General features: G+C 47.8%; 1 protein-coding gene across 3 annotated transcripts in view; it reads left to right on the top strand.

Annotated features, from left to right (window-relative positions):
- KCNK6 (potassium two pore domain channel subfamily K member 6) overlaps positions 1–26373 on the top strand; it is a 122321-nt gene that overhangs the window by 23925 nt on the left and 72023 nt on the right. Inside the window, exons 1-2 of one of the 3 annotated variants that reach the window (XM_063937653.1) lie at positions 21056–21445; positions 23264–23367. The exons of 1 other annotated variant lie outside the window; for it this stretch is intronic. The gene's annotated coding sequence lies outside the window, so the exon portion shown is untranslated. Of the gene's footprint in view, positions 1–21055; positions 21446–23263; positions 23368–26373 lie in introns of those variants that run through there. One more of the 3 variants, XM_063937652.1, reaches the window with a different exon arrangement.

The raw sequence follows: 26373 nt of genomic DNA on the forward strand, positions 1-26373 counted from the left end.
AATCCCAAGGACTATGGTCAAAACAGGAGTTTTCACTTAACATAAATTTTCTGGAGATAAGAGCCATTTACAAGGCCCTAAGCAAAACAAGGCCCCTGCTTCACCAGCCGTACTGATCCAATCAGACAACATCACGGCGCTCGCCCATGTAAACAGGCAGGGCGGCACAAGAAGCAGGAGGGCGATGGCAGAAGCCACAAGGATTCCCCGTTGGGCGGAAAATCATGTGGTAGCACTGGCAGCAGTGTTCATTCCGGGAGTGGACAACTGGGAAGCAGACTTCCGCAGCAGACTCCACCCGGGAGAATAGGGACTTCATCCAGAAGTCTTCCAAATGCTGGTAAACCGTTGGGAAAGACCACAGGTGGATATGAGGGCGTCCCGCCTCAATAAAAAAGATATTGCGCCAGGTCAAGGGAACCTCAGGCGATCGCTGTGGACGCTCTAGTGACACCGCGGGTGTACCAGTCGGTTTATGTGTTCCCTCCTCTCCCTCTCATACCCAAGGTACTGAGGATAATAAGGAAAAGAGGAGTAAGAACTATACTCATTGTTCCGGATTGGCCAAGAAGGGCTTGGTACCTGGAACTTCAGGAGTTGATCTCAGAGGACCCATGGCCTCTGCCACTCAGACAGGATCTGCTGCAGCAGGGGCCCTGTCTGTTCAAAGACTTACCGCGGCTGCATTGACGGCATGGCGGTTGAACACCGGATCCTGAGTGAAAAAGGCATTCCGGAGGAAGTCATTCTTATCCTGATCAAAGCCAGGAAGGATGTCAGCCTGAAGTTCAGACGTTGTAAGGGAGTGCTGCATATTCAGCCCCTTTTTTGTGCCCCAGTGGCACCTTGGGATCTCAATGTGGTTTTGAAGTTCCTGGAATCACATTGGTTTGAGCCACTTAAAACCATGGATTTGAAATATCTCACATGAAAAGTGGTCAAGTGTTGGCTCTGGCTTCGGCCAGGCATGTGTCAGAATTGGCAGCTTTGTCATAAAAAAGCCCTTACCTGACTTTCCATATGGATAGGGCAGAGTTGAGGACTCGTCCTCACTTTCTCACGAAGGTGGTATCAGGTTTCACTTGTACCAACCTATTGTGGTGCCTGCGGCTACTAGGGACCTGGAGGATTCCAAGTTACTGGACGTAGTCAGGGCCCTGAAAAATTATATTTCCAGGACGGCTGGAGTCGGGAAAACTGACTCGCTGTTTATCCTAGATGCACCCAACATGCTGGGTGCTCCTGCTTCTAAGCAGACTATAGCGCGCAGGATTTGTAGCACTATTCAGCTTGCGCATTCTGCGGTGGGACTACCGCAGCCTAAATCTGTAAAAGCCCATTCCACATGGAAGGGGGGGGGCTCATCTTGGGCGGCTGCCCGAGGGGTCTCGGCTTTACAACTTGGCCGAGCTGCTACTTGGTCAGGGGCAAACACGTTGCAAAATTCTACAAATTTGATACCCTGGCTGAGAAGGACCTTGAGTTCTCTCATTCGGTGCTGCAGAGTCATCCGCACTCTCCCGCCCGTTTGGGAGCTTTGGTATAATCCCCATGGTCCTTACGGAGTCCCCAGCATCCACTAGGACGTCAGAGAAAATAAGATTTTACTCACCGGTAAATCTATTTCTCGTAGTCCGTAGTGGATGCTGGGCGCCCATCCCTAGTGCGGATTGTCTGCAATACTTGTAAATAGTTGTTATTGTTACACAAATCGGGTTGTTATTGCGAACCATCTATTCAGAGGTTCCATTGTTATCATACTGTTAACCGGGGTTCCTATCACGAGTTATATGGTGTGATTGGTGTGGCTGGTATGAGTCTTACCCGGGATTCAAAATCCTTCCTTATTGTGTCAGTTCTTCCGGGCACAGTGTCCTAACTGAGGCTTGGAGGAGGGTCATAGGGGGAGGAGCCAGTGCACACCAGATAGTCCTAAAGCTTTCTTTAGATGTGCCCAGTCTCCTGCGGAGCCGTCTATTCCCCATGGTCCTTACGGAGTCCCCAGCATCCACTACGGACTACGAGAAATAGATTTACCGGTGAGTAAAATCTTATTTTAATGCTTTCAACATTAACTATCAAAAATAATTAGGCTTTGATATGATTTAATTTACATCTTACAATAAAGCCAGTTTGTACTGCTTAGGGGTCTATTCAATGCCTGTCAGATCTTCTCCTTCGGAGAGGATCCGACAGGTCAGTATTCAATTAGCGGGCATTTCCGACAGGTTTTGCCCAATTTCGACAATGCTGATCCGACTTTTTTTAAAGTCGGATCAGCATTGTCGAAAACAGGCCAAAAACCTGTCAGAATTGGCCGCTAATTCGACAGAACATGTGGATCCGCAGCTAATCCGCCGATCCACATGTTTTCCAACAAGTCGGAATTGCCGACAAGTTGGAAAAACGGCAACTCCATTGAATAGGTCGAATCCTTATTCGACCTACAAAAGTTGGAAACTGACGTCTTTCCAGCTTGACGGCAGTTCCGACAGGCATTGAATAGACCCCTTAGTATTCCTGTTACATCTGAATATATGTAGACAGACTAAACATATTAAAACATAGGCCCTCATTCCGAGTTGATCGGTCGCAAGGCGAATTTAGCAGAGTTACACACGCTAAGCCGCCGCCTACTGGGAGTGTATCTTAGCTTCTTAAAATTGCGACCGATGTATTCGCAATATTGCGATTACTAACTACTTAGCAGTTTCAGAGTAGCTTCAGACTTACTCTGCCTGTGCGATCAGTTCAGTGCTTGTCGTTCCTGGTTGACGTCACAAACACACCCAGCGTTCGCCCAGGCACTCCCACCGTTTCTCCGGCCACTCCTGCGTTTTTTCCGGAAACGGTAGCGTTTTCAGCCACACGCCCCTGAAACGCCGTGTTTCCGCCCAGTAACACCCATTTCCTGTCAATCACATTACGTTCGCCGGAGCGATGAAAAAGCCGTGAGTAAAATTACTTTCTACATAGCAAAGTTACTTGGCGCAGTCGCAGTGCGAACATTGCGCATGCGTACTAAGCGGATTTTCATTGCGATGCGATGAAAAATACCGAGCGAACAACTCGGAATGAGGGCCATAGAAAGTACACTCAAAGACTCAGTCCTACTTATAACTTATAATTTATAATTAAATAAAGTTAAATAGTAATAACAATATTATAAATGCAAAAGGGTGATTCTCCAGAAAGTGATATAAAGTCCTGTGCATCATACACATTTAATTTTTTTTCCTTTAAAACTGTTCCGTTAAGAAATTGTTATATGAAAATGTAAGTGCTTAGTAGCAATGCCTTACCCTATAACTTAAGACCCACTAAATTATTTTGGAGAAGGATGTCATTTGAATTTGTGTTGCTGTCCCGTGCATCACGGAGAATCGCCCAAAAGCACTTTTCAGAGAAACGCACACACATACATACACACACACACACACACACACACACACACACACACACACACACACACACACACACACACACACACAGTGACACACACATTTTGTATCTAATCAAAAGAAATCCAGACTAAGGGGGTTATTCAAAGTTGTTAGAAAACCAAAAGAAGTTATCAATTGGGCAAAACCATGATGCACTGCAGGTGGGGCAGATGTAAGGTGCAGAGAGATCTAGATTTGGGTGGGTTATATTGTTTGTGCGTGGTAAATACTGGCTGCTTAATTTTTACACTGCAGTTTAGGGTGGTCATTCCGAGTTGATCACAGCCAGCAACTTTTTGCTGCAGCTGCGATCAACTAGCCCACGCCTATGGGGGAGTGTATTTTAGTTTAGCAGGGGTGCGATCGCTTGTGCAGTCCTGCTAAGCTAAACATTTTTTAAGCAAAACTAGACTAGCCCTGGACATACTTATGAGCCCGGCTTTGACGTCACACCTCCGCCCACCGTTGTCCTGGACACGCCTGCGTTTTACTCACCACTCCCTGAAAACGGCTCCAAACGGTCCGACCCGTCCAGCCACGCCTCCTTCCTGTCAGTCTTCTTAGCGGTCGCCGCTGCGACCGCTTCCGTCGGTAGCCGCAACGTAACCCGGTGACCCCTGTCACCGGGCAACGTTGCGCACGCGCACTGCGGCCGCCGCGCGTGGTCATTCCGCACCCGTTCGCACCGCAGCAAAAAAACGCTGCGTGCGAACGGCTCGGAATGACCCCCATGATTTCAGTTCGAACACACCCCACCCTAATCTAACTCTCTCTGTGCACATGTTACATCTTCCCCACATGCTGTGTAGCATTGTTTTGCCCAATTGCTAACTTGTTTGGTTTGCTAACAACTCTGAACAACCACCTAAGTCTTTCTTTCTTCCACTTATCTCAATAGGGTGAAGGTTTTGAATTGAAATAAACATTAAGGAGATTAAACCATGTGGTGTTTCTCTGTGTATTGCATACTTACCGACATTGTATTTCTCCTCTCCGGGAGAAGCCCGGAGAGGAGACGCTGCAGGTGTCTTCGGGGGGCGGGGCCGGACTGTGACATCACTAAGCCCCGCCCCTGCACCGGTAAATGCCGCGATTCGCGGGTCCTCAGGAAGGGGGTGGGGCTAAAATGATGCGATTTGCGTCATTTTAACCCCTTCTCCACCCAACGGACCAGCGAATGCGGGAGGTTATCTGTCCATCCTGCTCGCATCACTAGGGTGCGAGCAGGATGCAGGAGACCTGCCCACTCTTCCGAGGGTGCGGGGGGCTACCCCAAAAAACGGGAGCCTCCCGCAGCTTCCGGGAGAGTAGGTAAGTATGGTGTATTGCCACTTAAATATGCTGGAGTTGTTTACCCTTTAAGATTGAGAATGTTAGTTGTGATTTTCTTCGGTCCTATATGATTGTTAGGTACGAGTTTGTGGAGTCTTAGCTGATGCAATGCGGATTTAGTACCTTTTTGATTTGGTTCAACCTCCAACCTTCCCTATTTCTCTGTTGTTGTTGTTGTTGTTGTGGTGTGTGTATTCACTGCATTGGTTCAGCTCACTTAAAATGAAGACCACAAGGAACAAGACTGTGGAATAATACCAGAGGGATTCCCTTTATAAAAGGCTTTTTCTGCAGCGGGGTACACTGTGTTCCACAAGGAATACATCGGGGTGTAGAGATGAATCTTGATCCAGAGGCACCAACAGGCTAAAGCTTTAGACTATCTCAGAATGCATTGTGGGGCCTCCTCTATGAAGCAGGTCACTTAACAGGGGGCTAGCACAGCCCTGAAAAAGCTTTTTAGAAGACTTCAAGGGCTTCAGCACTTCATATGTCAGTGTGGCATACTGTGCTGCGGCTCCATAACCTCCCCAGTGGCGTCGCATACTCCCGCTGGCTTCTGTTCCCGGGTACTTGCGGCGGAGGCGCTCCGGTTCTTAGGCACACCACCGCAGACGCTCTCCTGGATCGCATGGCTGCTGCTAAGGAAGGAGGTAAGAGGGACCCCAGGTTGGACCCACCATGAAATTGCCTTCTGGTCACGGTTTAACGAGACGAACCGCGACACTGGCGTGGACACTGTGACAGAGCAGGGACCCCACTATATCCACCAGGGCATGGGAGCACAGGTCGAATAGTAAAATATCCACTTTAATAAGGCTCTATAGTACCTGGTGGTGAGGACCAGCATAGGCGCTTGACCTGTAGCCCCTCCCCCAGCTCCAGTCACCATCAACTGCTGGTGTTCCCGCCCTGGAGCTGCCTCACACTCTCCCTCACTCCCTGACTGAGACGCTGGGCGCCATTTTCTTAAATAGATGCGACTGGTCTCCGTGACTGCAGGGCAATGGGCCTCATTCAGACCCGTTCGCACGCTGCATTTTCTCGCAGCCGTGCGAATGGGTCTGAACTGCGCATGCATGTGCCCGGCGACGGCTTCTACGAAGAAAGCGATCGCAAGAAGATTGACAGGCAGAAGGAGTTCCTGGGCGGCAACTCACCGTTTTCTGGGAGTGTCGGAAGAACGCAGGCGTGTTCAGCCGTTTCCTGGGAGGGTACCTGACGTCAGCTTCTTCAAGGATCATCACAGCGGGTGAGTAAGTCCTGGGCTGTGCAGAGCCCTGCAAAGCCCTAACCCCCACCCCTGTAGGCGGCGATTACCTGGTCGCAGCAGTGAAAAAAATAGCCTGCGTGCGACCAGGTCTGAATTAGGCCCAAGGTCTCCTTTGTAAACCCGCCTGTACATCAGCGCCGTGGTTTTACAAACACTTAAGTATTCTACATGTCAATAATAAGACCGCGTTAGTTAAGAACAAGTGTACCTGTGCCAGAATATATTGTACGAGTATTCTGATATATACATCCGGTCTAAGACCGTGCATTGTTTTATATATACTGTGTGTGTGTGTGTGTGTGTGTGTGTGTGTGTGTGTGTGTGTGTGTGTGTGTGTGTGTGTGTGTGTGTTTATATGTATATGTGTATGTATATATATATGTGTGTGTTCATATAATAATCCAATGCAATTTTATTGTCATGAAAATAATTATCTGCATTGCAAACGTGATTACTATATGTGCCTGTATCTGCTATGTGATTTAACTGCAGTGTATTCCAGATATATCTATCACTGTATACGGGTGTGGTATGGTTTGCCGGCGGTCGGGCTCCCGGCGACCAGCATACCGGCGCTGGGAGCCCGACCGCCAGCTTACCGACAGTGTGGCGAGCGCAAATGAGCCCCTTGCGGGCTCACTGCGCTTGCCACGCTACGGGCACGGTGGCACGCTACTCGCGCCACGCTATTTTATTCTCCCTCCAGGGGGGTCGTGGACCCCCACGAGGGAGAATAAGTGTCGGTATGCTGGCTGTCGGGATTCCGGTGCCGGTATACTGTGCGCCGGGATCCCGACAGCCGGCATACTGAAGACCACCCCTGTATACTGTACCCTAGGGGACTAGGTGCATCTGGGTCACTATATAGTGCATCACGGTATTTACCTATTACTTGTATTCTACTGCGTACTCAGTCACATAATACCGGATTTATTTGCAGGTGTTGTGTACTGGGTACTCAGTCACATGCTAACGGATTTATTTGCAGGTATTGTACTCTGTCTGGCTTCATCGTACTAAACCGCTCTCTGTTGCACTTGTGTATAATGTTTGACATGTAGGGCAGTAAATCTGGGGATGCTCCTGCATCCTGCAGAACATGCACAATGGATTTACCTGAGGGGGAAGTTTTGTGTTATGGTCTGTGTGCTATGTCTCATACATCTCCCAGTCAGTCCGCAGCTCCTGTAATCGGGAGCCAACGTGGGCTGCTTTCTCAAACCTACTGGGTTCTCTAGTTGAACGCTTTAGGCCCCCTATGGGACCACCTGTAACATTACAGTCACTGATGTCTCCATGGTTACTCCGCTTTGGGCGGGAAAATTTTGCCTCACGGATTGTAGCGTATGATTCATTCCTTGGTCAGGCAAAACCCTATTCCAGGTCACTCTCGTGTCTCTGGGTCATCTGAGCGGGCTGCTTCCTCCTCCCTATCCAATAATCACTCTGATATTTTATCTGAAGAGAAGGGGGATCATGCTGTCCTGTCAGTCCCTATATTAAGTGTTCCTGACAAAGATTTTCCATTGCTAAATGATACCACTACCCTTGTGGTTACTGGGAAGCAAATCCTACAAATCTCTGATGATAAGAGGATTCCCCTACTGCGATTAAGCAATCTGTCTGATATATTCACACGTCAGAGGGTAATTAAAACTCTGTTACCACAATCTGCCCATTAAGTGTACATCAGACAATCCAGGGACGACATTCCCCATGTCTACAACGGGCATTAGCTTGATATACTCCCTCTGCAGAGTTATATAACAAGTAGGTAATTCACTGCTAGTGAACTCATGTCACCCATCGGGTGTCGTCCACTCTTCCTCTCACCACTGTCCCCTCACTGCAGGAACTGACAGGTAATCGTGTGGAGAGATGCCTGAGGTCTATTACTCCCTTACGGATGTTGTACATAGACCACGATTGCGTCTTCTTGGGGCTGCAAAATAGATTGATGACTGGATCAGGCATTAGAGGAAGAGCTGCCTGAGGATATATCTGACAATGCCAGACATTCCCTGTTTCACAATACCACCGCCACCTTTTTCTACACCAGGAGGCATCCCCTGAGGTGGGTGTGTTGGCTGCCAAGGCGTCGAATACGTCTGTCCTGGCTCGCCGTATTCTGTGGTTGAGGTAATGGATGGTGGACCTCGACTCCAAAAGTCCTTGGAGGTATTCCCCTTTTACTGGGGACATTTTATTTGGGGAAGACCTAATTCAAAATTGGGTCTGAATCGGCGGCTACCATGACTGCCTTTCTCCCAAATGCTACTCCTTCTGCACAGAAGGCAAAAGGTGCCACTTTTCCCTGCTTTCAGCCTTAAGGGAAAGCGAAGATCATGCATACCCGAGATTGTCTCGTGCTCCCAACCACCACTAAGCCCCAAGGTCTAACGTTCCTGGGCTGCTCGTCAGCCTGCACTGCTTTTCATGACAAGCCTGCTGCATGACGGGACAGGCCTCCCCATGGGGGATCCCAGAGTGGGGGGGCTGACTGCTACGATTCATCCAGGTCTGGTTAATGACCACTTCAGACACATGGGTGCAAGAAGTTGTCTCTCACGGGTATGCAGTCTCTTCCCAGAGACGTCCCCCTCGCCAGTTCTGCACATCGGTTATCTCTTTGGATCCGTTAAAGGCGCAAGCTCTACTGATTGTAGTGCGTTCCCTCCTGGATACTAGAAAGGCAGAGGATACTACTCGACCCTGTTTCTAGTCCCGAAACTTGATGGGTCTTTCCGGCTTATTCTCAACCTCCAATCACTGAACAAGTTTGTGAGTGTCCAAGTTCGGTATGGAAACACTGCACTTAATTGTACTTGCTATGGACCCGGAGACTATATGGTATGCCTGGTTATACAAGATGCTTACCTGCATATGCCTATTGCCATATCGCATAAGCAATGTCTGCGGTTTGCTCTTGGCAACCTTCACTATCAATACCAGGCTCTGCTGTTTGGACTGGCCAGGGCCCCTCGGATCTACACCAAGGTTATGGCCGTGATGATGGCTCATCTCCATCGCCAGGGAGTCTGGCTCCTGTTGTATCTGGACAATATGCTGATTCTGGCAAACTCCCACGATGTCCTCCTCAGTCATCTACAACTGACGGAAAAACTTCTTACAAGCCCACGGGTGGCTCATCAACTGGAAGATGTCCTCGCTGGTCCCTGCTCGGAGCATGGTGCACCTGGGGGCACTACCGGACATACACAGTCATCGTCTGTTTCTGTCTCCAGAGAAGGTCCTGAAACTTCAGGACAGGATCAAATACTTCCTCTCTCGCCCAAGAGTGTCGGTACACCCACGATGCAAGTACTAGGCCTCATGGTGTCGGCTTGGTAGAGTACGCTCAATTCCATTCCCACCCTCTACAGAGGTTAATCCTTTCCAAGTGAGACGGCCTGCCTCATCGGATCAGGTCTCACATGATCTCCTTGACTCCGGAGGTTCGCATGTCGCTGACCTGGTGGCTACAGGATCAGCAGTTGAGAAGGGGCTGTCCTTTCTGGATCCCCAACTGGGTTCTACTGACTATGGATGCCAGTCTGAAGGGTTGGGGCGCGGTGTTGGAGCAACACTCTTTCCAGAGACCATGGAGGAATCACTCCTCCCGATAAACATTATGGAATTGCGGGCAGTGTTCAATGCTTTGTCTCTTGCCCTGCCTCTCATACAGAACAGGCCTGTTCAAGTACGGTCAGACAATGCCATCACGGTGGCATACATAAAACATCAAGACGGCACTCGAAGCCGCATGGCAATGATGGAAGTGTCAAAATTCCTTTGTTGTGTGGAACTCGTTCTGCCGGCAATGTCGGCAGTGTTCATTCCGGGAGTCCTTAACTGGGAAGGTGATTCCTCAGTCGTCAAGACGTACACGCCAGAGAGTGGAGTCTTCATCAGGAAGTCTTTCAACTACTAGTGAACACGTGGGGCCTACCAGATGTAGACTTGATGGCGTCTTGACACTATCACAAAGTTCCGGTCTTCGGATCAAGAACCAGGGATCCTCAAGCAGCGTTCGTGGATGCTATGGCAATTCCATGGAACTTTCGGCTGCCCTACGTGTTCCCTCCAGTGTCACTCCTGCCCAGGGTACTACGGAAGTTCAAACAAGAAGGAGGAATACTACTTCTAGTCGCTCCAGGATGGCCCAGGTGGCATTGGTTCTCAGACCTGCAGGGTCTATCGATAGAGCGTCCTCTTCTACTTCCTCAACGCCCATACCTCCTCGTTCAGAGCCCTTGTGTCTATCCAGACCTGGCCAGACTGTCTTTGACGGCATGGCTCTTGAAGCTTTACTCCTGAGGGCCAAAGGATTCTCCAAGGCGGTCATCCAAACTATGCTGAAGGCCCGCAAACCGGCATCTGCGGCGATTTATTATAGGGTCTAGAATTCTTACTTCACCTGGTGTGCTGCTAAGAATTGCGTTGCTTACAAATTCAGTACTTCCAGACTTCTGGCTTTTTTTGCAACAAGGTCTGGACTTAGGCCTTCGTCTGGCCTCCTTCAAGGTTCATATCTCTGCCTTGTCGGTTTGGTTTCAGATAAAAATTGCATCTATTTCTGATGTTCATACTTTCACTTAGGGTGTTTTACGGATTCAGCCTCCCTATGTCGCTCCTGTGGCTCCATGGGATCAGTCTGCTGTTCTGAATGCCCTGCAAGAATCTCCATTTGAACCTCTTGAGTCAGTGGACCTTAAATGACCTTAAATGGCTCACGGTCAAGGTCCTGTTCCTAATGGCTATTGCCTCTGCTGGGAGGGTGTCAGACCTAGGCGTTTTGTCCTGTCGTTCACCTTAACCTAGAGATTGTGGTTCCGGCCTTCATCTCTTCTGGTTTGTCCTCCAAAGAGCGGTCTTTGGATGTGGTACGGGCTCTCCGTATATACGTGGAAAGTACTGCCTCTATCAGGAGGTCAGATTCCCTTTTTGTACTTTTTGGTTTTCACAACCGTACCTGGCCTGCGACTAAGCAAACCTTGGCCAGGTGGATTAGAATGGTGATTGCTCAAGCTTATGCACAGGCTGGACCTCCAGCTCCTGCTGCTTTTAAAGCCCATTCTACTCGGTCTGTTGGACCCTCTTGGGCGGCCCGCCGTGGCGTGTCCGCAGAACATTTGTGCAAGGCAGCTACGTGGTCCTCAGTGAACACGTTCATTGGGTTCTATGCCTTTTCTACTTCCGCCTCCCAGGATGCTTCCTTTGGACGCCGGGTTCTCATACCCGCTAAGGCGCGTCCCCTCCCTTGAGTAACTGCTTTAGGACATCCCCGATGTATTCCCTGTGGAACACAGTGTACCCCGCTGCAGAAAAGGAGATATATGGTAGACTTACCATGGTTAAATCTCTTTCTGCGAGGTACACTTGGTTCCACAGGGCGCCCACCCTGACGCACTTAGCTTTTTTGGGTTTGTATGGCATTAGCCGCTAGTCCCTTCTCCTGTCGTGAGAACGTGGTTCTATGTGACTAACATCTGCCTTCTCTTTTACCTGCTTCTGCATTGGACTGGTTAACAAAACTGAGCTCACAGTGCCTGGATGCGGGGTTATAGAGGAGGCCCCGCAATGCATTCTAGAACAGTCTAAAGCTTTAGCCTGTTGGTGCCTCTGGATCAAGATCCATATTTACACCCCAATGTATTCCCTGTGGAACCTAGTGTACCTCGCAGAAAGAGATTTAAATATGGTAAGACTACCATAAATCTCCTTTTTTTTTTTTTTAAGTGACGGTGCTGTACCTCTAGTCACAGCATTTCAAAAAATATTTGGTTTAAACCAGCCAACCCTGGTTTAAAGCAATTTACTATATAGTAGGAATTGCCATTGGTTGGTTAACCATCGATGGTCACTGTCAGCGGTTGACTTTGATATAAAACATTCACAGATATCTTCCAGACAGTTCCCCTTAAACTTCCCCATTGTTTCTTGCTGGATACTCATAGGGGAGGAGACCCAGATTCAAGCACAACTACCTATCTAGAAGTAACTCACAAGGGGGTCAACAATTACCCTTGATTTCAGCCTACTACCAGGCCTCCATACTTTTTAGAATTCTAGACTGGACACACCCGGAATCGAATAGGAAACAATGGGTAACACTCGAATCATGCTCAACAGAAAGGAACCTCAGATACATTCCATGGCTCCCCAAAATCGAGAAAATAGTACACATCCACTGTGGGCGCTACTCTAGATATCTGGAAATCGCTTAGGTCTAAATATGCCCTTTCAACCAATAAGTCCCCTCTCATGCCCATCCTAGGTAACCCTTCATTCTCTCCAGGGTTGTCAGGTGAGATAGCTGATGGAAAAATATCGGTCTAGAACGGGCACATCAAATGTTTAATCGAGGCACAATTAGATCCTTTTCGGGTATATGCGATTCGGAAGGTGTGCCCCCCAAGGACTTCTGGTTCTACCTGCAACTTCGCCATTTTGTCCAATCACAGGGAAAGAACTTAAATCTCAACAGGGAACTCACCCCTTTTGAGAAACTATGTACGCAGGTTTCGACCCCTTCACACGTAATTTCCAAGGTCTATCAGATTGTCCTGGATGGTACATTTCCTGATACCCCCTCGTTTTGCAAGGCTGGGGATACTGACCTTATCCATAGGGGAATACACATCGACTGGAAGAAACAATGTACTATAATAACTCGATGTTCCACTAGCCTGGAAGTCAGTGAAATTCAGTACAAACTATTAATGAGGTGGTATAGATGCCCCACTTTACTCCATAAATGCTATCCGTCTGTATCGCCTTTATGTTGGAGATGTGGAGGAGACAGAGGTACATTAATACATATCTGGTGAGACTGCTCCCTCATAACCCCGCTCTGGCACAAAATTATAAAACTGACATGGGAATGGTGTCAAAAGGTGGACTTTTACATGCATATGGAGGACCTTTACTACACTGCTCTAGAAATACATTCCACATATACATCGACCTGGTATCCGTGGCTTGAATTTAAGACAAATGCTCCAGACTACAAACCGACTTACCTGTATCCCAACCTTTGTCTTACCTATCCTACCCTCCCACCTCTTATTATTTGGTTCAATATTGTCGTAATTTTCTGTTCCTGTAAAGTACACAGAAACCTATTTGTTAAATATTTGTTATGCGTGAGACAAATAGTCACATTGTTTACTGCTTTGTATCTGAGATGTCTACACTATTTGTGCTTTTGTCTTTCCTTTTTTCTGCTGAAAAATGTAAAATAAAAAATCTCTAAAAAAACCCCCAAAAAACATTCACAGATAAACCATCAATGATTTCAATCACTGAGGGTCATCCCTGTGCTATGGATTAGTAAGCCGCTGGCCAATCAGAGCCTGGGAAAGGGGTTTTGCGGGTCCATTGGGGGTGGAGCTTGCTCCATACCCGGCATTAAACAAGTGGAGGGGGAAACAATCATCGTGTCTCTACCATCGATGGTGGATAACCTTTGGTTCTCTGTCATCAATGGCAAACTATTTGAAACTCTGATTGGGGTTGGAGGGGGCGGCGATGCATTAGGGAGGAGTGGTCCGGACAACGCAGACGTGACCGGGCCGGGGCGGCCGCATGATGTCACACGTGGCCGATGCAGAGGAAAATATGGCACTGGTGTACCTGCAGTTGCAGCAATGCTGCGTATGCAGGGGGGCTACCGGTAATGCTGCTGTCAGCATTGCGTTTGCATTTTTAAATGCAGCGATGGGCGGCGCTTCTCATGCTGGGCGGCCTTGTCCTGTGTTGGGCGGCCCCTGGCATGAACATTTTTCAGTAGCAGTTTTTGCAATTTTACAAAATCTGATGCTGAATGAGGGCCATAATGCCATCGCAGGGTCGCAGTGGTCCATTAGTGAATTGCGTTGGTCCATTGTTTAGTACCACTGTGGGAAGCAGCAGACAATACTGACAGGTACTTCTGTATGTAAATATGCCTCTAAGAATCATAAAATGTGTAATATCTGTCAATATGTATGTAATAGCATTTGCTATTTTTCATAGGACATAGGTGGTGATTCAGACCTGATTGCTGGGCTGCTAATTTTGCTGTCCTGCTTTCAGATAGTCGCCGCCCAAGGAGAGTGTAAATTCACCCGTGCAAGTGTGCGATCGCATGTGTGCGTTGTGCTACAAATGTCCCTCAGTCAGGGGACAGCTGCAAATCCGTTCACACCTCACTCACCATCTAATGATTTTTTCCACTGTGTGCAGTCTATGCGCAGCCCAGGACTTACTCCTACAGTGTGATGAGAACAGGCTGATCGGGTCCGGAGCTGACGTCACACACCCTCCCTGAAAACGCTTCGGAATGCCCGTGTTTTCCTGACACTCCCAGAAAACGGTCAGTCACTACCCACAAACGGTCTCTTCCTGTCAATCAGCATGCGAATGGCTGTGCGATTTAAACTTTCACACCAGCTTGCCGCTGTTCGGAGATGTCTCTTGTTGTTTGCCGACGCACATGCACATTGCGGTGCATACACGTGCGCAGTCTATCGATAATCGCCTGCTGTGCGAAAATGCACAGTAGTGATCAGGTCTGAATCGGGTCCATAATGTGCTCAGATTATGATTATCTTCTTTCTCCTACCCAATTCTTTACCGGTTCCCTTCCGCCTACACTAACCCTATGCGATTTACAGCACATATGCTAAAATATTTAGTGAATGCACTGACAACTGTAAAAAAAAATAAGAATTTACTCACCGGTAATTCTATTTCTCGTAGTCCGTAGTGGATGCTGGGGACTCTGTAAGGACCATGGGGAATAGACGGGCTCCACAGGAGACTGGGCACACTATAAGAAAGATTTGGTACTACCTGGTGTGCACTGGCTCCTCCCTCTATGCCCCTCCTCCAGACCTCAGTTAGGATACTGTGCCCGGAAGAGCTGACACAATAAGGAAGGATTTTGAATCCCGGGTAAGACTCATACCAGCCACACCAATCACACCGTATAACTCGTGATATTAAACCCAGTTAACAGTATGAAATACAACTGAGTCTCTCAACAGATGGCTCAACAATAACCCTTTAGTTAGGCAATAACTATATACAAGTATTGCAGACAATCCGCACTTGGGATGGGCGCCCAGCATCCACTACGGACTACGAGAAATAGAATTACCGGTGAGTAAATTCTTATTTTCTCTGACGTCCTAGTGGATGCTGGGGACTCCGTAAGGACCATGGGGATTATACCAAAGCTCCCAAACGGACGGGAGAGTGCGGATGACTCTGCAGCACCGAATGAGAGAACTCAAGGTCCTCCTCAGCCAGGGTATCAAATTTGTAGAATTTAGCAAACGTGTTTGCCCCTGACCAAGTTGCAGCTCGGCAAATTTGTAAAGCCGAGACCCCTCGGGCAGCCGCCCAAGATGAGCCCACCTTCCTCGTGGAATGGGCTTTCACTGATTTAGGATGCGGCAATCCAGCCGCAGAATGCGCCAGCTGAATTGTGCTACAAATCCAGCGAGCAATAGTCTGCTTAGAAGCAGGAGCACCTATTTTGTTGGGTGCATACAGGATAAAAAGCGAGTCAGTTTTCCTGACTCCAGCCGTCCTGGAAACATAAATTTTCAAGGCCCTGACTACGTCCAGTAACTTGGAATCCTCCAAGTCCCTAGTAGCCGCAGGCACCACAATAGGTTGGTTCAAGTGAAAAGCTGATACCACCTTAGGGAGAAACTGGGGACGAGTCCTCAATTCTGCCCTATCCATATGGAAAATCAGATAAGGGCTTTTACATGACAAAGCCGCCAATTCTGACACACGCCTGGCCGAAGCCAAGGCCAATAACATGACCACTTTCCACGTGAGATATTTCAGATCCACGGTTTTAAGTGGTTCAAACCAATGTGATTTTAGGAAACTCAACACCACATTGAGATCCCAAGGTGCCACAGGAGGCACAAAAGGGGGCTGAATATGAAGCACTCCCTTTACAAAAGTCTGAACTTCAGGCAGTGAAGCCAGTTCTTTCTGGAAGAAAATCGACAGAGCCGAAATCTGGACCTTAATGGAACCCAATTTTAGGCCCATAGTCACTCCTGACTGTAGGAAGTGCAGAAAACGACCCAGCTGAAATTCCTCTGTAGGGGCCTTCCTGGCCTCACACCACGCAACATATTTTCGCCAAATGCGGTGATAATGGTTTGCGGTTACTTCTTTCCTGGCTTTTATCAGCGTAGGAATGACTTCCTCCGGAATGCCCTTTTCCTTTAGGATCCGGAATTCAACCGCCATGCCGTCAAACGCAGCCGCGGTAAGTCTTGGAACAGACAGGGCCCCTGCTGTAGCAGATCCCGTCTGAGCGGTAGAGGCCATGGGTCCTCTGATAACATTTCTTGAAGTTCCGGGTACCAAGCTCTTCTTGGCCAATCCGGAACCACGAGTATCGTTCTTACTCCTCGCCTTCTTATTATTCTCAGTACCTTTGGTAAGAGGGGCAGAGGAGGGAACACATAAACCGACTGGTACACCCACGGTGTCACTAGAGCGTCCACAGCTATCGCCTGAGGGTCCCTTGACCTGGCGCAATATCTCTTTAGCTTCTTGTTGAGGCGGGACGCCATCATGTCCACCTGTGGCCTTTCCCAACGGTTTACCAACAGTAGGAAGACTTCTGGATGAAGTCCCCACTCTCCCGGGTGTAGGTCGTGTCTGCTGAGGAAGTCTGCTTCCCAGTTGTCCACTCCCGGAATGAACACTGCTGACAGTGCTAGTACGTGATTTTCCGCCCATCGGAGAATCCTTGTGGCTTCTGCCATGGCCACCCTGCTTCTTGTGCCGCCCTGTCGGTTTACATGGGCGACTGCCGTGATGTTGTCTGATTGGATCAGAACCGGCTGGTTTTGAAGCAGGGGCCTTGCCTGACTTAGGGCATTGTAAATGGCCCTCAGTTCCAGAATGTTTATGTGTAGGGACGACTCCTGACTTGACCAAAGTCCCTGGAAATTTCTTCCCTGTGTGACTGCGCCCCAGCCCCGAAGGCTGGCATCCGTGGTCACCAGGACCCAGTCCTGTATGCCGAATCTGCGGCCCACTAGAAGATGAGCACTCTGCAGCCACCACAGTAGAGACACCCTGGTCCTTGGAGACAGGGTTATCAGTTGATGCATCTGAAGATGCGATCCCGACCACTTGTCCAAGAGGTCCCACTGGAAGGTCCTTGCATGGAACCTGCCGAATGGAATTGCTTTGTACGAAGCCACCATTTTTCCCAGGACTCGTGTGCAGTGATGCACCGATACCCGTTTTGGTTTTAGGAGGTCTCTGACTAGAGATGACAGCTCCTTGGCTTTCTCCTGCGGGAGAAACACTTTTTTCTGTTCTGTGTCCAGAATCATCCCCAGGAACAGTAAGCATGTGGAAGGAACCAGTTGTGACTTTGGAATGTTTAGAATCCAGCCATGCTGTTGTAGCACTTCCCGAGATAGTGCTACTCCGACCAGTAACTGCTCCCTGGACCTCGCCTTTATTAGGAGATCGTCCAAGTACGGGATAATTAAAACTCCCTTTTTTCGAAGGAGTATCATCATTTCTGCCATTACCTTGGTAAATACCCTCGGTGCCGTGGACAGTCCAAACGGTAGTGTCTGGAATTGGTAATGGCAATCCTGTACCACAAATCTGAGGTACTCCTGGTGAGGAAGGTAAATTGGGACATGCAGGTAAGCATCCTTGATGTCCAGGGATACCATGTAATCCCCCTCGTCCAGGCTTGCAATAACCGCCCTGAGCGATTCCATCTTGAACTTGAATCTTTTTATGTATGTGTTCAAGGATTTCAAATTTAAAATGGGTCTCACCGAACCGTCCGGTTTCGGTACCACAAACAGTGTGGAATAGTAACCCCGTCCTTGTTGAAGTAGGGGTACTTTGACTATCACCTGCTGGGAATACAGCTTGTGAATTGCCTCTAGTACAGCCTCCCTGCCCGATGGAGTTGTCGGTAAGGCCGATTTGAGGAAACGGCGGGGGGGAGGCGCCTCGAATTCCAGCTTGTACCCCTGAGATACTACTTGAAGGATCCAGGGATCCACCCGTGAGCGAACCCACTGATCGCTGAAATTTTTGAGGCGGCCCCCCACCGTACCTGGCTCCGCCTGTGGAGCCCCACCGTCATGCGGCGGATTTGGAAGAAGCGGGGGAGGACTTTTGTTCCTGGGAACCTGCTGCGTGGTGCAGCTTTTTTCCCCTTCCCCTTCCTCTGCCTCTAGACAGAAAGGACCCGCCTTTTCCTCGCCTGTTTTTCTGGGGTCGAAAGGACTGTACCTGATAATACGGCACTTTCTTAGGCTGTGAGGGGACATGAGGCAAAAATGCTGACTTCCCAGCTGTTGCTGTGGAAACGAGGTCTGAGAGACCATCCCCGAATAACTCCTCACCCTAATAAGGCAAAACTTCCATGTGCCTTTTAGAATCTGCATCCCCTGTCCACTGCCGAGTCCATAAGCCTCTCCTAGCAGAAATGGACAATGCACTTATTCTAGATGCCAGCCGGCAGATCTCCCTCTGTGCATCTCTCATGTACAAGACTGAGTCTTTTATATGCTCTACGGTTAGCAATATAGTGTCCCTGTCCAGGGTGTCAATATTTTCTGACAGGGAATCTGACCAAGCAGCAGCAGCACTGCACATCCACGCTGAAGCAATAGCTGGTCTCAGTATAACACCAGTGTATGTATATATAGACTTTAGGATAGCCTCCTGCTTTCTATCAGCAGGTTCCTTTAGGGCGGCCGTATCCGGAGACGGTAGTGCCACCTTTTTAGACAAACGTGTGAGCGCTTTATCCACCCTAGGGGGAGTTTCCCAACGTGACCTATCCTCTGGCGAGAAAGGGAACGCCATTAGTAATTTTTTTGAAATCACCAATTTTTTATCAGGGAAAGCCCACGCTTCTTCACACACTTCATTTAATTCTTCAGATGGGGGAAAAACTATTGGTAGTTTTTTCTCCCCAAACATAATACCCTTTTTTGAGGTACCTGGGTTTATATCAGAAAGGTGTAAAACCTCTTTCATTGCCTCAATCATGCAACGAATGGCCCTAGTGGACATTAAATTTGACTCATCGTCGTCGACACTGGTATCAGTATCCGTGTCGACATCTGTGTCTGCCATCTGAGGTAGTGGGCGTTTTAGAGCCCCTGATGGCCTTTGAATTGCCTGGGCAGGCACGAGCTGAGAAGCCGGCTGTCCCGCATTTGGCATGTCGTCAAATTTTTGATGTAAGGAATCGACACTTGCACGTAATTCCTTCCATAAGTCCATCCACTCAGGTGTCTGCCCCGCCTCCACATAAGTCTCCTCATCAAACATGTCGACACAGCCGTACCGACACACCGCGCACACACACACACACACACACACACACACACACACACACACACACACACACACGGAATGCTCTTAAAGGAGACAGGACCTACAAAAGCCCTTTGGGGAGACAGAGAGAGAGTATGCCAGCACACACCAGAGCGCTATATAATGCAGGGACTAACTGAATTATGTCCCCTATAGCTGCTATAATATTTACTGCGCCTCAAATTTGTGCCCCCCCTCTCTTTTTTACCCCTTTCTGTAGTGTAGATTGCAGGGGAGAGTCAGGAAGCTTCCTTCCAGCGGAACTGTGAGGGAGAAATGGCGCCAGTGTGCTGAGGGAGATGGCTCCGCCCCTTTTTCGGCTGACTTTTCTCCCGCTTTTTTCTGTATTCTGGCAGGGGTAATTACCACATATATAGCCTCTGGGGCTATATATTGTGGTTATTTTGCCAGCCAAGGTGATTTTATTGCTGCTCAGGGCGCCCCCCCAGCGCCCTGCACCCTCAGTGACCGGAGTGTGAAGTGTGTATGAGGAGCAATGGCGCACAGCTGCAGTGCTGTGCGCTACCTTGGTGAAGACTGAAGTCTTCTGCCGCCGATTTTCCGGACCATCTTCTTGCTTCTGGCTCTGTAAGGGGGACGGCGGCGCGGCTCCGGGAACGAACACCAAGGACGGGTCCTGCGGTCGATCCCTCTGGAGCTAATGGTGTCCAGTAGCCTAAGAAGCCCAAGCTAGCTGCAAGCAGGTAGGTTCGCTTCTTCTCCCCTTAGTCCCTCGTTGCAGTGAGCCTGTTGCCAGCAGGTCTCACTGTAAAATAAAAAACCTAATATATACTTTCTTTCTAGGAGCTCAGGAGAGCCCCTAGTGTGCATCCAGCTCGGCCGGGCACAGAAATCTAACTGAGGTCTGGAGGAGGGATATAGAGGGAGGAGCCAGTGCACACCAGGTAGTACCAAATCTTTCTTATAGTGTGCCCAGTCTCCTGCGGAGCCCGTCTATTCCCCATGGGCCTTACGGAGTCCCCAGCATCCACTAGGACGTCAGAGAAAATATTTTACAAAATTGTACGAGCTGTAAGCCTTTAGGTCATAGTATTTGTAACTGTCTTACATAGCAAACTAGAGTGAATGAACTGGAGGTAAACACCCCCTCCGCTGCTGTAGGTACAATTGTCAATATATGGAATAAGAAACATTGTGCGCTTAAAAAAATGTCTGTCTTCAGGCACTTATGTCATATCTACTCTTTATGAACAATGATGCGCTATCTCATATTCTAGGTGGCACGTTATATCTAGTGCTGTGGAGGGGACGGGAGTCCCTGGAAATTAAGAATTTGTGTTGGAAACCATACAAATACTTCTGTCTCTCCCCCTCTGTCTCTGCCTGCTCTTATGTCTTTTCCTCTACACAACTGTCTCTTCTCCTTCACTGCAGCCTCCTCCAACTGTACACAACTCTCCTGTCTCCTGCTGCCTGTCTTCCAACTGTACACAACTCTCCTGTCTCCTGCCTGTCCTCCAACTGTACACAACTCTCCTGTCTCCTGCTGCCTGTCTTCCAACTGTACACAACTCTCCTGTCTCCTGCCTGTCCTCCAACTGTACACAACTCTCTCTGCTCCCTCTTTCTGTCTCTCTACATGAAAAACGCCTCTCCTGCCTCACTGTCTGCTGTCTCTCCTCCTACGCTGCTGTCTCTCCTCCCTCTCTGCCACCTCAGGAAGTTCTGACTTTTCCTGTTAGCTAAAAGTTTTTGTGTTCAGAGGGCAGTAGACAGAGAGAGAGAGAGAGAGAGAGAGAGAGAGAGAGAGAGAGAGAGACAGGGTAAAAGGGGGAAGATTTGCGGAATGTCAGGCTGAGAAAAAGCACAGGAGACAGTTGCAAAAAGAAAATAAAAGAAGAAGGGGAGACTAGAAAAATGATGTGACAGACTGATATTCAGAGTATACAGAGAGAGGAAGGCAGATAAATAGAGGTTGAGACCATAACAGCTCTGATTGTGACTCTCTAAGGAGAAGTTGACAAAGCGGGGAGAGACTGTGACGGAGCAGGTGAGTGACAGACACTTCTTATAACAACCAGATGCAGTATTATTTATTAACATTTACTTATAAAGCGCCAGCATATTCCATTGCACTGTACATTTCTGTACTTAACATCTCATCAAAGCAGGAACTCCCACTGGTTAATAGAATGTTAGTACTAGTTCTTAGTATTCTATTGTTTTTTTGTTTTGTTTTTTTTTGTGGTATTTTTTTTGCTACTAAGAGACATTTTATTGTTATACACATTGGGTGCCTGTAGGGGGCTTCCCTGGAGGGCCAGGTAGGTATGTCAGGCTCCTGGTGTCTCTGTCCACCCTTGGCTGTCTCATTAGCCTGTCTTCACTTGTAAATGTATCAGGTGTATTGTTTCTAGGGATGAAGCTTTTGTACAGGTTGAGACATGTACACTTATGGGAAATGTCTGTTTATCAGTATCATTGGTCCTGATTCACAGATGTATGTCAAAGCAATGTTTTGTGATCTGCATATGCGCAGAATCTGCACTGCACAGATCTGTGGATGCAACGACGATCACAGTTTTCCATCAGCCCCCGCATGATTGACATGCTGTGACGGGAGGGGGCAGTAACCGGCTGTGTTTTTTTAAAATGGACATGACAGACCATTTATGAGGCATGCCGCGGCCAGCTTCTGCGTCCTCTTGCCCAGATTTACTAGCATTGGCAGCGGGGATGAGGTGGTGGCCATTCTGAGTAACCTTATGCTGGGTACACACTGGCAGATATATTGGCTAATCGGTTGGTTGTCCAATATATCTTTTGCTGATCTGCAGGTGTGTACAAGCAGTGGCGGTTCTTGCCACGGGCAAGCAGGACTTTTGCCCGGGGCGCCGCCTTCCGGAGGGCGCTGGCGCCATCCGGAGGGCGCCGCACCGTGGCAAGATCCGCCACTGCTGCCCGCTGTGTCCCCCGTCCGCCTCTGCTGCCCGCTGCCGTCCCCGTCCTCGGCGCCTCCTGTGAAGGGAACTAGACGCTATGCGTCTAGTTTCCCTTCGTGGAGAGTAACTGCTGAGCGGTGCGCGATGACGTCATCGCGCACCGCACAGCAAAGGTCCTCTCCACGAAGGGAACTAGACGCATAGCGTCTAGTTTCTCTTTGTGGAGAGGACCTTTTGCTGTGCGGTGCGCGATGACGTCATCGCGCACCGCTCAGCATTCAAGCGGCGCTTTCAATGTACAGGGGGCGTGACTCACCACGCCCCCTGTATTAGGCCACGCCCCTTTCCTGCCCGGGGCGCTCTGCGCCCTTGAACCGGCCCTGTGTACAAGCAATATGTCTGTGAAAGACGTCTTTCACAGATATATTGCATCTGCTGTGCAACACAGCAGCTGACCAATATATCTGCAGATATATTAGTGCATCTTTCAGTGTGTATGAACAATCCCCATCTGCATATATAGCTGCAGATAGGTTGAACAGCAGATATATCTTTAAGATATATTGGTGCATCTTTCTGTGTGTGTATGAACAACCACCATCTGCAGATATATCTGATATATATCTGATATATGCAGATATATACCCAGCTTTAGGCTCACTCGGCTGATGCTGTGACCGATGGTCGCAATGGTGATTCGATGTGGCATCTTCTGGCGCAGCACTCGGATCTACCATGCCGGCAGTGGGGGACTTTTGACTTCAGACACCTCCTGCTGCTTTAGCATATGTTCAGCAGCTACTGTGCCTTTAGTGTCCATCTCCGAATCACAGCCCCATTTTGAACTATATATGTATATGAGAAGCTTTTTTTTTTTTTTTTAAGAGAGAAATTCAACTGTGTAATGGAATGTTTGGTTATTTCAGGATGGGTTATCCCAGGGCACCTGCCAGTAAAGTGGAGCGTGCAGAAGGCCTGTAATAATAAATCTTATTATTTCTGGGAACAATGCAACATTAACAAACATAAGGTAAACAGTCTGACACTTCTATTAGCTTTTGTGTCACTGGCTAATAGTATTTCTGTGTCTTACACAGTCAGCAAGGGCCGTACGCCACTATTATTTACTGACAGTAATGCACTGGCAAAGAGTCCCTCCTGGGAATAATAGAAGGGAATGTTCACAATTACTGGCTCTCGAGGACCCATTGGAAGGCAATATAGTACAATGCACTATAATAACCCGGGATTCAAAGCTTGTAACCTCTGTTTGTTAGCTGCTTTTCATTGACTTTTGCTTTTATATTTATTATTATTATTATTATTATTATTATTATTTTTATTATTATTCTATTTTATATAGTGCCACAATTTTACTGGACAGATGGTATTTAACCATTTACACTAGTACTTGTCCATTTTACTGTCTAAGTTCTCAACCACACTAGTACTATTGGCCATTTTAATCAGCAGTCAGTTCACCTAACATTTTTTTTTTTGACTATGGGAGGAAAACCACTGAAACCGTAGAGAGACCATAGTGAGGCCATACAACTCGATACAGATAGGATTCATTACTCTGGCATAATGTGCTAGACAGTAATGCTGACCACTGAAGCACCATGCTGCACTTTCGTTCTTTCATTTATTGCCTACATTCTATACTTGGATTTGGGGTTTGGATTTAAACCCATTGTAATTTAAACAAGTTATACATACATTTAAACGTGGTTCCCTAGCTGTAGTGGAACTTTAAGTTCCAGTGTGTCCTGAAGTCTATCAAGATATGTTGGTACTTCCACAGGTGGAGTACTTCTGATTTCTGATTTAAAAAAAAAAAAAAATCACATCTTCGTTGTAGCACGTATATTGTAGCACACATCACAAAACCACCTATATTGTACTGAAATAACGGATTCTGGTTGAGTGTTCATGCTTTATCGATAATTTATCTTCACACACATATAACATAAGATGGGTATAGCAGCGCTGTATAAGATGGGTATGTTCACTGGAAATCTAGCGTCAGTTCACTGGAAATCCAGCGTCACTGCTAACATGAAGGAGTGGTGTGAGCGACTGGATCATTATATGGCTAGCCATGGAAGATCTTATTTCGATCCTAGATTCGAAAAAACACGATTTCCCGGCAACCTGGTACCCTTGGCTGGTTTATAAGGAAGTCCGACCACTATAAATCTCTTCATTGTTAGTTGGTTTTAGTTTACCAATACTCTTCTGAGGCTGGCTTAGGTATTCATTTTGATTCTATGTATTCATTCTGATTCTATGTATATTTGGTTCTTGGGGGGAGTGACCATTTTTTCTTTCTTTCTTTCTTTCTTTCTTTCTTTCTTTCTTCTTTCTTTCTTTCTTTCTTTCTTTCTTTCTTTCTTTCTTTCTTTCTTTCTTTCTTTCTTTCTTTCTTTCTTTCTTTCTTCTCTCTCTTCTTTTTACCTTTCTTCGTTATTTTATCATTGATAAGCTGTTCTTCTACTTCTCCTTTTTCTCATCTTTTAGTTTTTGTGTATATTTGCTTTTTTAATGCTTGTTTTTTTGAATCTTAGTTCTATTTTTATACTTTGAGTTGGCTCACTTTTGTGTAAGTTTTGTCTTATGATAAGCAGTTATAGTTCTTTTTTGTAATCCAGGCCGTGTTATATCACTTTGTGCACTTTCATGTAAAATGTGCCTGTTTCAATTTCTAATATTATAATGGCGTAAATCTGTAAAAACTTCTAATAAAAACTAATTTGCAAAAAAAAGATGGGTATAACAGCTTTATTAAAGAACTTGCACAGTATGGAGCACAGTGGTAAGTGTACTGTAGACCAGGATCACACTCATGTGCAGAATGAGGGGTCTTGAACTGTATAGCTGCTAATTGTCTCCTGGTTTCATGGTGTTACATTCCTTTGTCATTGAAATCTCATAGCCATGAGCTACCACTGTATAAGTACTTATCTACAAGCAGACCTCCTCTTATACACATCCATCACTACACCATGGGGACCCCTTCTAGGTGGGAAAACAAATAATTACAGCATTCACAGTAGTAACTATGGGGTCTATTTACTAAGCCTTGGATGGAGATCAAGTGGACGGAGATAAAGTACCAGCCAACCAGCTCCTAACTGTAATTTCTCTAACGTCCTAGAGGATGCTGGGACTCCGTAAGGACCATGGGAATAGGCGGGCTCCGCAGGAGACATGGGCACTTTAAGAAAGACTTTGGGTGTGCACTGGCTCCTCCCTCTGTGCCCCTCCTCCAGACCTCAGTTTGAGACTGTGCCCAGAGGAGATGGGTGCACTGCAGGGAGCTCTCCTGAGTTTCCTGCTAAGAAAGTATATTTGTTAGGTTTTTTATTTTCAGGGAGCCTGCTGGCAACAGACTCCCTGCATCGAGGGACAGAGGGGAGAGAAGCAGACCTACTTAAATGATAGGCTCTGCTTCTTAGGCTACTGGCCACCATTAGCTCCAGAGGGAGTCGGAACACAGGTTCGCCCTGGACGTTCGTCCCAGAGCCGCGCCGCCGTCCTCCTCACAGAGCCAGAAGAAAGAAGCCGGGTGAGTATGAGAAGAAAGAAGGCTTCAAAAGGCGGCAGAAGACTTCATTGATCTTCACCTAGGTAACGCACAGCACTGCAGCTGTGCGCCATTGCTCCCATACACCTCACATACTCCGGTCACTGAGGGAGTCGGAACACAGGGGGGCGCCCTGGGCAGCAATATAAACCTCTTATTTGGCAAAAGAGAGCATATATACAGCTGGACACTGTATATATGCATGAGCCCCTGCCAATTTTACACTTTTAGCGGGACTGAAGCCCGCCGCCGAGGGGGCGGGGCTTCTCCCTTAGCACTCACCAGCGCCATGTTTTTCTCCACAGCACCGCTGAGAGGAAGCTCCCCGGACTCTCCCCTTCTTATACCACGGTAGAAGAGAGGGTTTTAAAGAAGAGGGGGGGCACATAATTCGGCGCAGATAATAATAACAGCGCTACGGGGTAAACATTAAATTGCTGTGTTTTTCCT

The sequence above is a fragment of the Pseudophryne corroboree genome, chromosome 8 (genome assembly GCF_028390025.1).
Source record: "Pseudophryne corroboree isolate aPseCor3 chromosome 8, aPseCor3.hap2, whole genome shotgun sequence".
NCBI classification, from domain to species: domain Eukaryota; kingdom Metazoa; phylum Chordata; class Amphibia; order Anura; family Myobatrachidae; genus Pseudophryne; species Pseudophryne corroboree.